The sequence below is a fragment of the Lampetra fluviatilis genome, chromosome 49 (genome assembly GCF_964198595.1).
Source record: "Lampetra fluviatilis chromosome 49, kcLamFluv1.1, whole genome shotgun sequence".
Lineage (NCBI taxonomy): Eukaryota > Metazoa > Chordata > Hyperoartia > Petromyzontiformes > Petromyzontidae > Lampetra > Lampetra fluviatilis.
The window spans coordinates 9,993,050-10,008,475 of NC_136323.1; positions in this window are offsets into that span (position 1 = coordinate 9,993,050).

The following is a 15,426-nucleotide window of genomic DNA, read 5'->3' on the forward strand; positions in this document are numbered from 1 at the left end:
TTTGATCGCAACACAAGCAACCGTCTTCAGGTGAAATAGAGGGGGAATCTGCTGAAGCAGGCTGTTTATAAAGGTTTAGAGATGGGTGGGGCAGCTAATGTTAATGTAGCAGCGAGCAGGAGCATGCCAGTAGGAGAGAGAAATTTGCTTGTAAATGTAAGCTCGGCAAGGGCCGAGCTCGGCCAGGACCCGGAAATTTGCTTGTAAATGTAAGTGTAAGCTCGGCAAGGGCCGAGCTCGGCCAGGGCCCAAAAATTTGCTTGTAAATGTAAGTGTAAGCTCGGCAAGGGCCGAGCTCGGCCAGGGCCCGGAAACCTGCTTGTAAATGTAAATATAAGCTCGGCAAGGGCCGAGCTCGGCCAGGGCCCGGAAACCTGCTTGTAAATGTAAGTGTAAGCTCGGCAAGGGCCGAGCTCGGCCAGGGCCCGGATATTTGAGAGTCGGCTAATATTGGCAGGTAAGAAGGGAACATCAAAGCAGTTAATACTTTACCTGATTTATCACGTCCTTCCAATGATTGCTTAATTTGTCATTGGTTGAAGGTCTGTGTTTATGAATCTGGATGGCTTCATGGGCAAATCTTTGATGGTAGCCCGAAGGTTTGCAGAGTACCTTGGTCTCGGAAAAGACAATATCGTGTGAGCCCACCGCGTTCAAACAGTGATCAGCCACGGCAGATGGTATTGGTTCTGCCGTGTTTCAAATCTGCCTTGTGTTCACGAACACGGTCCGAGACATGTCGTTTCGTTTCCCCAATGTAACTGCTACTGCAGACACAACTTAGTTTGTAGACACCAGGGTATTGCATGTCAAGAATCACATATTTCACAGATGGGATCAAATCACGGATTTTGTGTACTGTGTTGAATCGAACCTGGATCTTGTGTTTGTTCAAAATTTTGGAAATATTTTTGGTAATCCCTGCTATGTATGGCAAGGTGATGGTTTTGATTGGGTCCTCAGATGGTTCTTTACCCATGGTTGGGGATACAGCTTTGCGGATTGTGCCATCCGAATATCCATTCATCTTGAGGGCTTGGCATACGTGCTCCAGTTCACTGGATAAGTGGTGCTGGTCGGAGATGCAACGGGCCCTATGGTGTAGTGTTTGATGAGGGAATTCTTTTGGGCTGGATGGTGGTGGGAATCAGGCTTTAGATAGGAATCCATGTGGGTGGCTTTCCTGTCGACAGTGTCCCAACGAGCCATCAGGTCTCTTCTCGATCAAAACATCGAGGAATGGTAGCTTGCTATCATTTTCCACTTCCATGGTGAATTTGATTGATGAGTGTATGGAATTGATGTGTTTGAAAAATTGGTTCAGTGCTGGCAGGCCATGTGGCCAGATGACGAACGTGTCATCTACGTATCTCTTCCACAAGGAAGGTGGATGTCAGGATGGCATCTGTCTCAAATTTCTCCATGAAAACATTTGCTACCACTGGCGATAAGGGAGAACCCATTGGAGTACCCTCATTTTGTTTGTAGAATGTACCATTCCAGGTGAAGTAATTGTTGGTAAGGCAATGCCTCACCAAAGTTGGTACATCAGGATTCAGTCCCTGTTGGACCTAGTCTTCAATTATTGCAATGGTGTCAGGTAGACAGCGAGACTACATCGAAACTGACAAGCAAATAATCTGGAGACAGTAAGATGTCCTTGATTAGAGAAACCAAGTGAGCTGAGTTAAGTACAGCTGAGGTGGTCGGGCCAGTGTGTAGGTGGGTGAGTTAATGGTGGAGACGATAGAATGGAGCGGGGTACCTTCTTTATGATTTTTTGGAAGGCCATAAAATCTGGGTAGTCCAGCAGCCGAAGGTTTTAGAGAGAGCTGCTTGGTCGGTTCGGTTAGAGAAGTCGAATTAGTGATGATATTGTTGGTTTTCATAGCCAGATGGTTGATAGGATCTCTATTGATTTTGTTATAGCTGCCATCATTAAGAAGGTCCTGAATGTTGTTGTTGTAAGTGGTTTTATCCATGATGACAGTGGAATTGCACTTGTCGGCTGAGAGGATGACAATGTCATCTCTCTTTTTCAATTGAGCGAGTTCAAAACGCTCATCCTTGCAGATGTTACTAATGGGTTTCTTAGCATTTTTTAGGATAGAAGTGATTTCAGATCTTGCAACGTCTGCCGGGATGTGTCCCAAACCTTTGAGGGATACGTCGACCTGGGCAATGGTATCATCCACTGGGATGTGTTTTGGGGTGACTGCGAAATTTAACCCTTTAACTAGTACAACTTTTAAGCTGTCGGAAATTGGGCTGTTACTCTGATTGATAACAATCTTGTTAACATCTAACTTTTTAATGTTTGGTTCTGGTTTCTTTTTTGACAGGAGGTTGAATTTAGCAATGAGGCTAACTTTGCATTTGGTTGACATTGAAGTAGCTGAGGAAACTGTCATGTTATCTACGTGTTCTCAATCAGATGTGGACATTTTATCTGTTAATGATAAGTATGATTGTAAGAGAGTCTTGTCTAAATTATCAAGTTCAAATCGGTCTTATTCTCTCTGAGATTAAGGCTAGGCTAGCCCTAAGCAAGATCCGATTAGCGTTAGGAGAAGTGACAGCAGCAGCTGTGAGTGTAAAGGCGATCGGTATTATCTTGGTGTCGTGGCATCTCTTCAGATCAGGTGATCCTTCTTGTCTCACAGTCTGTTAAAAGATCTAACAGTTGTGTGGAAACCCTCCCTGTAGAGACTGTTCAATCTTGATTTGAAGCTTTCGTGACAGCAGGAATCCATACTCTTTGGTTCTTTCGGTAAAGTCACGTAGGTAGAAAAAATAATAGATCACCACGTTTCGATCGCAACACAAGCAACCATCTTCAGGTGAAAAAAGGGGGAATCTGCTGAGCCAGGCTGTTTATAAAAGTTTAGAGATGGGCGGGGCAGCTAATGTTAATGTAGGAACGAGCAGGAGAGTGCGAGTAGGAGAGATACAATTTCTTGTAAATATAAGCTCGGCGAGGGCTGAGCTCGGCTAGGGCCCGAAAATGTACTGGTAAATGTAAATGTAAGCTCGGCGAGGGCAGTGCTCAGCCAGGGCCCGGAAATTTGCTTGTAATTGTAATGCGAGCATAAGCGGGGTTTCGCTGCTCGGCTCTGGGCCAATCATACGGCCCGGGGTATTGGGGGCGGGCCCAGTATGGGGGCGTATGTGAAGGTCCGCCGCCCACCTCCGGTCCAATCGGATGCGAGAAGAGCAGGGGCGGAGCCTAAGGGCGGAGCCAGCGGGGCGCTATGCGGAGGTCGGGATCTGGAAGGTTAGGTGAAGGGCGTGGTGAGAGGGTGGAGACAGGATCACGTGGTGAGGGGAATATAGGTGGGATCCGGAAGAGGCTCCAGGTCAGTTGGTGGAGTCATGGAGCAGGACCACGTTGGGTGGCCGAAGGGTACCTGCGCCATCAGCCACGTGGAGACGCTTCTAGCCAACAGTGTGCGGGAGCGGGGAGCGGTGCGACTGATGAAAGGGGCGCGCGGGGCGCGCGCAAGGAGCAGCCGATCCGCTGTTGGGACCAGTGGAGTGCGAGCGTCAAACGAGAATAAAGAGAGAGAGACGGAGACACAGCAGTGTGTCGGCGAAGTCCTTTATTACATAATGATGGCAGCTATACTAAAATCAATAGAGATCCTACCAACCGCCTGGCTATGAAAACCAACAATATCATCAGTAATTCGACTTCTCTAATCGAACCGACCAAGCAGCTTTCTCTAAAACCTTCAGCTGCTAGACCACCCAGATTTTATGGCCTTCCAAAAATCCATAAAGAAGGTACCCTACTCCGTCCTATTATCTCCACCATTAACTCACCCACCTACAAACTGGCCCGATTGCTGTCTGAGACCCTGCTTCCTTTAACGGGCAAGGCTATCTCAGCTGTACTTAAATCAGCTCACTTGGTTTCTCAAATCAAGGACATCTCACTGTCTCCTGATGATTTGCTTGTTAGTTTTGATGTTATCTCCTTGTTCACCAAGGTACCTGTACCTGACACCATTGCAATCATTGAAGACTTGGTCCAACATGGACTGAATCCAGATGTACCAACTTTGGTAAGGCAGTGCCTTACCAACACTTACTTCACCTGGAATGGTACATTCTACAAACAAAATGAGGGTACCCCAATGAGTTCTCCCTTATCGCCAGTAGTAGCAAATGTTTTCATGGATAATTTTGAGACAGATGCCATCCAGACACCCACCCTACGTCCTTTCTTGTGGAACAGATACATAGATGACACGTTCGTCATTTGGCCACATGGCCTGCAAGCACTGAACCAATTTTTCAACCACATCAATTCCATACACCCATCCATCAAATTCACCATGAAAGTGGAAAATTATGGCAAGCTACCATTCCTGGATGTTTTGATCGAGAAGAGACCTGATGGCTCATTGGGACACTGTCTACAAGAAAGCCACCCACACGGATTCCTATCTAAAGCCTGATTCCCACCACCATCCAGCCCAGAAGAATTCCCTCATCAAAACACTACACCATAGGGCCCGTTGCATCTCCGACCAGCACCACTTATCCAGTGAACTGGAGCACGTATGCCAAGCCCTCAAGATGAATGGATATTCGGATCACACAATCCGCAAAGCTGTATCCCCAACCATAGGGAGAGAACCATCTGAGGACCCAATCAAACCATCACCTTGCCATACATAGCAGAGGTTACCAAAAAGATTTCCAAAATCTTGAACAAACACAAGATTCAGGTTCGATCCAACACAGTACACAAAATCCGTGATTTGATCCCATCTGTGAAATATGTGATTCTTGACATGCAATACCCTGGTGTCTACAAACTAAGTTGTGTCTGCGATAGCAGTTACATTGGGGAAATGAAACGACATGTCTCGGACCGTGTTCGCGAACACAAGGCAATTTTGAAACACGGCAGAACTAATACCTCTGCCATGGCTGATCACTGTTTGAACGCGGGGGGCTCACACGATATTGTCTTTTCCAAGACCAAGGTACTCTGAAAACCTTTGGGCTACCATTAAAACATTTGTCCATGAAGCCATCCAAATTTATAAACACAGACATAACTTCAACCGAGAAGATGTATACAAATTAAGCAATCATTGGAAGAACGTGATCAACCCTTCAACGTGACTTTACCGAAAGACCCAAGAATATGAATACCTGCAGTCACGAAATCTTTAAATCGAAATTCAACCAGGTAAAGTTTTAACTGCTTTGATGTTCCCTTCCTACCTGCCCATATTAGCCAACTCTCAAATTTCCGGGCCCTAGCCGAGCTCGGCCCTTGCCTAGCTTACATATACACTTACAAGCAAATTCCCGAGTCCTGGCCGAGCTCGACCCTCGCTGAGCTTAAATTTACATTTACAAGCAGGTTTACGGGCCCTGGCCAAGCTCGGCCTTCGCCGAGCTTACATTTACAAGCAGATTTCTCTCTCCTACTCGCACTCTCCTGCTCGCTCCTACATTAACATTAGCTGACCCACCAATCTCGAAACCATTATAAACAGCCTGCCTCAGCATATTTCCCCTCTATTTCACCTGAAGACGGTTGCGTGTGTTGCGATCGAAACGTCGTGATCTATAATTTTTTCTACCTACGTGACTTTACCAAAATAACCACAGATCAACTCTTGTTTGCATTGTGGGAAACACGTCTTTTGTACGTATGTATGTATGTTGAACTTCTTTCGCACCGTACGTAGCCAACCATGTTAATCGGAGGTGCTGGGGAAGGGCAACAAACTAAATACAAAAAGCAGTTCTAAATAAACGAGTTTCAAATCTAGATTTCAAAGTGCATAGCTCCAGTGGCTTCCTAATTTCAGAAGGAAGAGCGTTCTCGCGCATCCGAAAGCGTGCGATGTAGTGAACATCTTTGTTCGATGGTTAGCCAAAAGCCACTGTTGCGAGGATGACCGGAGTTTGCGTGATGGTTTATGCTCCTTGACGAGATCAGCTAAGAATTGTGGTTACTTTGTGGAAAGCACTTTGTGTGTAATGAATGCGACATTATCTCTTGCTCTTGCGGGTATCCTGTTGCCCGGCTCTCTGACATTGACATGCTAATCTTCTCATTGGCACACCCCCGGTTGCTGGAGCCGTCTCACATTGACGTGCTAATCTCTTACATCTACATTTACGTAAAACATCCTTCTTTAGCTCCTCCCACTTCCCCTTGGGTTGCACCACCAAAAGCTTTATAAACTCTTGTTGCAGCAACTCTTTCTCCTACGACAGCAGTTCTCCTGCTGTGTTTCTTTCACCTGATGACGGTTGCTTGTGTTGCGATCGAAACGTCGTGATCTATTAATTGTCTATCTACGTGACTTTACTGAAAGAACCAAAGAGTATAATATATTTGTTCAGCAACCGGAAGCCAATTCAGCTCAGCGAGCACTGGACTGACATGGTCGGATCTTGCAGTATCCGTCACAACGTGTGCCAAAGTATTTTGTACATGCTGCAGCTTGGTAATGCAGCTTTCACCAGAGAGTCCAGCCGAAACGAATACCGGAATAGTAACCGTGAATCTTATTGAAATGAAACCGAACCCAAATTCATCACGCACTTTCAGATACGCTTCTGTGGCCATCTGGAACGCTCTTCTTTCCGATATTCGGAAATCAATGGAGCTATGCACTTTTAAATCATCATCTCGATTGACAGACTCATTTCTTTAGAACTGCTTTGTGTTTGGTTTGTTGTCCTTTGCCCCGCACGGTGTGAAAGAAGTTTAACGTACATATAAATTTAATTTGTCACGCTAAAATAAAAAAAGATTTTGGTTACCGGTTTAACCCAAAGGTTAATTAAACATATAACATTTTGTAGCTGCAGTCTTAAAAGTAGCAATTTCTGCAATCCCTCAACCATCTTGCCTGAATTGCATGAGGTCCGATCCCGATGCCTGAATATTTGGAGTTTGCATGTCTCTCTCCCCGTGGTCGTGTGGATTTTTCTCAGGGTCCTCCGTGTTTTCCTCAAAATTTAGAATCAATGTGCGTTTTGAGTATTTGGCTGCTATAAGTTTCCACGTGATGATACGCCGCTTCGCTGAGCTATCATATGTGGACAGGTCGCTTGAAAAAAAGTGCTTTAATATAGTTCAGTGGGGACTTACCTGGTAAAATAAAAATTAGTGTGTTAGTGTCACTGATGACACAGTTATAACCAATCACAGTCCCTCAGTCAGACAGGAGCTTTGTGCTCAGCCGTCAGCGGCAGAGAAAAAAGAACACTTTGTTGCAAATGAAAAAATTGCATTTCCGAAAAATACACAGTGTAAAATCCAGTAGCACTACTGCTGCTGGTGTTTGATACTGAACACTAACCAGGATTTTCTGATAACTGACATGCTCATGAAAGCAAGTGCGCACGAAAACTTAACTGTGAGTATTGTGACCTTTAAATCTTTGTATTAATACTGTCAGAGTGAGACTATCTTCTTCTAGGCCCAATGCACGGTGCTACTAATGAGCCAAGAATGTCTGTGTGTCCCGCGCGTGATGTCACTCCATATCGGCCAGCCAGCCCTCATTAATAATCATGAATAGGTGACGTCCTCCACATGAATATCCCCCTAATTAATAATCATGAGCGGGTGACGTCACTTCACATCGAACAGCCCCTCTCATTAATAATCATGAAGAGGTGACGTCTTCCAAATGGACATCCCCCCCCCCATTTATAATACTTATTGGGTGATGTCACTCCACATGGGGGGACAAGACGCCTCGTCCCCCCTCCTCATCGTCAACTTACAACCCTCACTACAAAGGCAGAACCCCCACGTCACGCAATCTCCGTAACGCTATTGAGACATAGAAGTAAAAAGGACGTCATGATGAACAAGGGATTATAACCTTTAAATGAAATAAGTCTGTGTCACCGCGGCCTTACAAATTGCACACGAATTGATGCAATGAATATCACGTCGTGGTCTGCTTTTTGCTTGCAAGTTTCAGATTTACTGAAATACACCCATCCTTGGACGGGCAAAAGGCTAGTATTATATATACAGTATATAGTTATAGCCTACATACATTATTGTCACAGGCGGAGTTTGACTTATATATCTGGGGGGGGGGGGCACGGGGTTCGCTTTGTCCCTCACATTATGAATTGCAGCTGCATATAATTATTTTATTTATTTTCATTATAATTGTAAATTACTGAAAATAAATTGTAAACTACTTATAATAAATTAATAAAGGTGTCCACCCATGATTATTGCATACGAGATTAAAAACGATCCTTAGTAGCTATTTCAGTAAAAGTGAGTCGGGAGAAAGGAGGGTGGGCCGACAGTCACTGTCTTGCATAGACATATTTATATTTATGCGATCTAACCCAAAAACCTCTTACGGATAATATTGGTCGCAGAGCCTCCTACTACTACGTGTTAATGTTGCGTGATAACCTCACCCTGCTCTGTCCATTTGTCACTCACGTCTTTGGACATATCACTCCCGGTCTGGCTCAGTTTCCCTATCTCTGCTGTCTCTCTTCTCCTCGAGAAGCTAGGCCTTTAATCTGAAATATAACTAAAACCTCCAGTCCGGTACTCTGTCGACTCCAGTCCGTTCAGGATGCAGCTGCTCGGCATCTGACCCCGTTGGGGTGCTGAGATGTTATCTCTCTCACCTGGTATGCAAGAAGTCATGGTTTCAATCCCGGACCCTGACGAAGCTCAAGTCCATGGCCAGCGATCTATGGCCCTTTGCCTCCATGGCACCCGCACAGTGGAACTCTCTGCAGAAGGCTGTCAGGGAGTCCAGTTCGTTTGAGATCTTCAAGTCCCACCTGAAGGCATTTCTCTTTTCAAATACATTTTGTCTTTTAACTCAGCCACTTCTTACCCAACCTCATTGTCATTGATGTAAAGCACCTTGAGGTTCTATTATTAAATCATATCAGAATTGGTTTCCTATGACATCGTCATCATCATCATCATCCTGCACCGTTATTAGGAACCGATATTACAATTCGTAAAGGTAGATATATCCTCCATAAGAGAATTCTAGAATCCTGGCCAATGAAAAATACCAATGGGTAATGGCAGTGTAATTTAGATCATGAGGAGCTTGGTGATGAGGGATGTAAAGAGGCGAGGGATATGGGTAGGGGCTGTTATATTCTTGCCTATAGCAAATTGGGAGAGGACACTCCTCAGCCACCTAATCATGGCCAAGAAACACGGATGGCAGCAGTCACGGGTTATAAGCTCATTTTAGATTGGCATAAAAAATGGGCGCCACGAGTTTCCATCGTCGGTGGGAGGGGTCATTGCACCCCAATGGATAGCTACCGCCCGCCTCAAGCTGGGCAGCCCCCAGCCAATAAGGTGCTTTCCCGCCACGGATCACCTGCTCCAATGGGTACTTGGAGCTTATGGTTCATCACCAGACAAGTGGGCTGCAACACCTGCACCAGACAAAAGAAAAACAAAAGGAAATAAGGTTCCAGCCATTCATTTTTCAAGCTGGAATGTACGTACAGTGTGTTCTGGACTCTCCGAAGGTCTATTGCAGATTGAGGACATCCGCAAGACTGCAGTTATCGACAGGGAGCTGGCGAGACTCCATGTGGATATTGCAGCACTGCAGGAGACCCGGTTTGCTGGCAGTGGCGAACCCAACACCGTGTTGGCCAGGCAACACGGTGTTGGGTTCGCCATCAAAAACACACTCCTTGGCATGATAGAACCACCAACCGCAGGCTCCAAACGGATTCTGCTCATGAGACTGCTCACTGCTTCTGGCCATGTAAACATCCTGAGTGTCTTCGCCCCAACACTCTACTCACCTCCGGAGATTCATGACCAGTTCTATGAAGAGCTTAACAATATTATTCGCAAAATCCCCAGCTCTGAGCACATGTTTCTGTTGGGAGACTTCAATGCAAGGGTTGGGCTGACCACGACGCGTGCCCCGCATGCCTTGGCTATCACGGCATCGGAAAGATGAATGCCAGTGGCCAAAGACTACTGGAGCTTTGCTCATACCACAATCTCTGGATCACAAACTCATTATTTTTCACAAAACCATACCATAAAGTATCATGGAGACATTCCAAGGTCTCTTAATTGGCACCAACTGGATCTCGTCATCACCCGACGAGTCCTCCTAAACTCAGTACTCATCACACGCAGCTACCACAGTGCAGTCTGTGACACCGATCACTCGCTGGTATCCAGCAAGGTCCGACTATGCCCCAAAAAGATACACCGCCTCAAACAAAAGCGCTACCTACGCATCAACTCTGCCAAGACCTCCCTCCCGGAGCTCACTCAATTATTCCAACACAGCCTTGAGCAGTCCCTACACGACACACCAGATGGAAGCATGGAGACAAAGTGGCCCTACATCAGAGACGCCATCTTCAATGCAGCCATCAATACCTTTGGCAAGCAGACAAGGCAGAACACAGACTGGTTTGAGGAACACCTGGCTATATTGGAACCCATCCTCCAAGCCAAGCGCATGGCGCTCCTGAAGTACAAGCAAGTCCCAAGTACAGGATCATTAAGGGCTCTGAAAGCTGCCGGCAGTGCTACTCAAATGACTGCCAGATGCTGCGCCAACAACTACTGGCTGAACCTCAGCAGTAGGATCCAACTCTCCTCTGACACTGGTAATATCCATGCCATGTATGAAGGCATCAAGACAGCCTTTGGTCCAAACATCAGGAAGACTGCCTCCCTGAAATCCAGCACAGGGGCCATCATCACTGATAAACAAGAGCAAATGGCCAGGTGGGTAGAGCACTACTGAGAGCTCTACTCACGAGACAACGGTGTTTCAGAAGCTGCCCTTGCTGCTGTAAAGCCCCTACCAATGATACATGAACTGGACAATGTTTCAACCTTGAATGAACTTGACAACGCCATCAACTCACTAGCCAGCAGCTAGTCCCCGGGACAGGACGGCATCACACCTGAGGTACTGAAATGTGCGAAACCCGCCATCGTCACAAACTCCAATAACTTGTCTGCCAGTGCTGGGAAGAAGGAGCAGTGTCTTAAGACATGAGATACTCCAACATCATCACCCTAAATACAAACAAAGGTGACCGTGGGGACTGAAATAACTACCGCGGCATCTCCCTACTGAGCATCGTGGGAAAAACCTTTGCCCGTGTGGTCCTCAGCAGGTTACAGTTACTAGCTGAAAGGACGTATCCTGAGGCTCAGTGTGGCTTCAGAGCAGGAAGGTCCACAAATGACATGCTCTTCTCCTTGCGTCAGCTACAGGAGAAATGTCGAGAACGCCCCTGTACTTGGCATTCATTGATCTTACAAAAGCCTTTGACCTCATCAGTAGGGGAGGCCTCTTCAAACTCCTCAAAGTGATCGGCTGCCCACCGAAGCTGCTGGCAGTCATCTCCTCTTTCCATGACAACATGAAAGGAACAATACAGCACAGCGGCACCACCTCAAAGTAATTTTCCATACTCAGCGGTGTAAAGCAGGGGTGCGTGCTTGCCCCAACACTGTTTGGCATCGTTTTCTCACTTATGCTCACACATGCCTTTGGGACAGCAGAAGAGGGAGTCTTTCTCCATACAAGGCCTGATGGCAAACTCTTCAACCTTGGCCGTCTCAGATCCAAAACCAAAGTCCGCAAAGTCCTCATCAGAGAACTCCTATTCGCTGATGATGCGCGCTGACAGCTCACACAGAATAAGGTCTGCAGACACTCATCGACCTTGCCAATGCCTGTGTAGTGGTGATACGCGCTGGCAGGAGGGATCGTGAAGCAGCGCGTGGTGATTGGTTACATCGAGTGGGTGCTCACATCGCGGTCCGCATAGGCTCCGCCCCCTCGGGAGCGGAGGGCTATGTAAGGCGATGCGCGCGGGCACTCGGGGAGTTGGTAACCGAAGACAGAAGACGGAGGAAGAGATAGGCCCTGGGACCCCTAGCCCCGCTGCCCTTGTAAGGGCCGGGGTTCTGAGAGGCTCAGAGGCGAGGCCTTGGGATTCACGGTCCGACGCCCTTGTAAGGGCTCGGGCTGTGTAGCCCAGTGGTCGAGACCCGTGGTCTGATAAGAGGGGTCTGATAGTTCCCCGTGGGGTGAGCGTAGCCAGAGAGCCTGAGTCGAGGCAGAGTTAGGTGCGCGTACCCCACGGGGAAGACGGAGTGCGTGGCCGAGTCAGGCACGTGTGACATAGGTGTTATCTCGGTTGGGACTGTTACGTGTGCAACCATTGTGAATAAAGAGTGCTGCCCCGTCAACTCGTCTCCCGCCATTATTGAAGATATTACAACTGGCGTCAGAAGTGAACCTGTCTTCAAGTCATGGATACAAGGAAGACTCATCGGACTCATGAGCGTGACCGGGAGGACGACCACGACGATTCGGGGCAGCGAGCATCGGGAGGAGAGGAGGAGGAGATGCCGACGCCGCAGGACCCTTCACGGGCGCCCGACGATCCGCTGGGGTCCAACACCGGACTCCGCGATGCACACTCTCATCTGGCGGAGCTGCTACTTGCCGCGGCGTCCATCCTGGCGGAGATCACCGCGTCAGGAGGAGGAAGGACGTCGACGGACGTCGAGAGGGGTCGCGTGGGAGATTCCCGCCAAAATGTGCTGCGCGCCAAGGACTTTCAAAATGGCGCCATTTTTACCGAGCCGCCGTCATTTGGCGGGAATCGCGAGCAACACGTGACCGGGGACCTCCACTCTCTGCCGCTCACGTCATCAGCGTGCGCTGCGGGCGGCCATCAACCGCCCGTGATAGGGGCCACCATTTCCCATACCGACGGCGTGGCGCGGGAAAATCACCTGTCGGAGGACGACATGGTTTTTCAGCAGCGACTTCCCGCGCTGACGGCCTTCAAAGCCGAAGGGGGTGACTGGGGCGCCTTCCAGCAGAGATTCCTCGCCCATCAGGAAATGTCGGGGTGGTCCGACGCTACGGCGCTACGGGCACTGCCTGCGATGCTGGACGACAATGCGCTCGCGGCCTTCAGGTCCGCCCCGAGGTCGGCCCGCTCCACGCTCAAGGCCGCGCTGGGCCTCATGGCCAAGGTGTATGGTCCACCCTCCGCCTGCCACCACCAATTCTACGGGCGACGGAAGGGGGACACGGAGACAGCGCTCGCATACCGCACAGCGCTGCTGGCTCTCGCGGACGCTGCCTTCCCTCGCATGGACGAGGAGGGGCAGGACGCCATGTTATTGGAACAGCTGCTGACGCTGGCTCAGGACCTGGGGGTCCCCATCAACACGGCGGACGAGGTGGACGTTTGTTCGTTGCGAGTTGCAACGAGCATCCAGGCACATGAGGTCCTAAAACGGAAACAGGTGGTCGTCTGCGCTTCTGCCGCGGTCTCAGCTCCTGCCCCGGTGGACACCGAACCTCAAGTCAGCCGCCCACGGGAGGAGGCATTCGCTACAGCGCGACCGGGGGATTGGAGGTCGGGGGGTCGTTCGCCTCTGCGATCGACCCGCAAGCTGGAGCAACCGAGACCTGTGACGTCCCTTGTCACGTGCTACAACTGCGGCCTTCGCGGCCACGTGGCGTCCGGGTGCCGCGCTCCACGTCAGCGCGCCGCGGGACCTCGACTGGACGACGACCAAGGCCCCAAGTTGTCCCAACTACCCCCGGCAAGTCGCGGCACTACATATGCTCGGTCTGCATACACGTCACACATAGGCCGCCGCTTCGCGGCTGAGGAGGTGCGCATGGGGGCCGGGGGTTCGGTTCGGAAAGGGGGGTTCGTACGCGGGCCGGGAGAAATTGAATGGTCCGAGTTGGGCCACAGGATGGTGGCCGCGTCGGCCGGGGCGTCTGTGGTTACGGGATTTATAGACGGTATCGATGTCAGGGTGCTGGTGGACACGGGCGCATCAGCAACTATCATCTCTGACCTTATTTACAACATTCTCCCCGTCCAATGTCGGCCTCTGCTCCCGGTAGACGCGCCATGTTACGCGGCGAATGGGGGCTCGTTGGGCATTGTCGGCCAGATTCGGGCGAGCAATTGTATAGGGGATATTAAATTATCGGGACCTGTTTTGGTCTCTTCTTCCCTTGCGGTTCCATGTCTGTTGGGTACAGACTTTTTGGCTAAGATGCCCATTAAAATTCTTGTTGATCAAGGTTGTATCGAGCTGCCATCGGGTCGCCGTATTTCCTTTTTGTCTAACCCTACTAAATTGTGGACAGCTTGTGCGACGGTCCAAGCGCTAGCGACCCATACGGTGCACGTACCCCCGGGTTCGCAGATGTTGGTACCCCTCCGGTTGCGGAAGCCATTGGGTAGGGAGACTGCGGGGCAGGGCGTGCTTTTGGGTCCGTCGAACAGAGCTGTGGGGGGTCTGGACTTGGCGGTGGCTCAGACGTTGGTACGGGCTGACGGGGACCCGTTTGTCACGGTTTTGAACGCGGGTTCGCGGCCGGCCGTTATTCCGCAGGGCACCGTGCTTGCTCACGCGGCACCGCTCCCTACGGAAGAGTGGCTTATTGCGCACGTTGATCCCATCCCGGCGCAGAAATCTCAATCAGGGGATGACCTGCAGTGGGTGGACTCGCTGTGTGTGGGCTCCAGTCATTTGTCGAGTGTGCAATTGGGTGCACTGCGCGCTCTGCTGATCGAATTTTCAGATGTGTTCAGCAGGCACAAATATGATATTGGGTGCACGGACCTGTTACGCCACCACATTGAAATGTGTGACGCGTTCAATCGGCCGTCAATGACATGCTAACCGCCGACATCATTTCGCCCTCATCCAGTCCGTGGGGAGCACCCATCGTTCTGGTTAAAAAACAAGACGGGTCCTTGCGGTTTTGCGTTGATTTCCATCGCCTTAATAAGATCTCCGTGGCTGATGCGTATCCGCTCCCCAGAATGGATGAGTCTCTGGATGCGTTAGCTGGGGCGCGGTATTTTTCGACGCTAGACTTACTGTCGGGATTCTGGCAATTGCCACTCGACGAGGAGTCAAAACCTAAGACCGCATTCCGGACTCCTGTGGGCCTGTTCCAGTTTAATCGGTTGCCCATGGGACTCCATTCTGCTCCCGCGATGTTTCAGCGCCTTATGGAATTGGTTCTGTCAGGTCTGCAATGGTGCCACCTGCTTCGGGAATCCGTACGGTACTTAGGCCACATTGTCGACTCTTCGGGGATGTCCACCGATCCCGCGACGACAAACTGCGTCAGTTCATGGCCGACGCCCACGTCGGTTACTGAGGTCTGCAGTTTCATTGGGTTTGCTTCCTACTACCGTCGATTCGTTGAGCATTTTGCCACCATAGCCAAACCCTTGCATGCTCTGATGGCCAAAGGGGTCAGGTTTCGCTGGGGGCCAGAGGAGGAGGCCGCATTCTGCTCCCTTCGGGACGCCTTGGTGGGTGCCCCGCCCTTGTGTTACCCTGATTTTACGAGACCCTTCCTGCTGGATACGGAT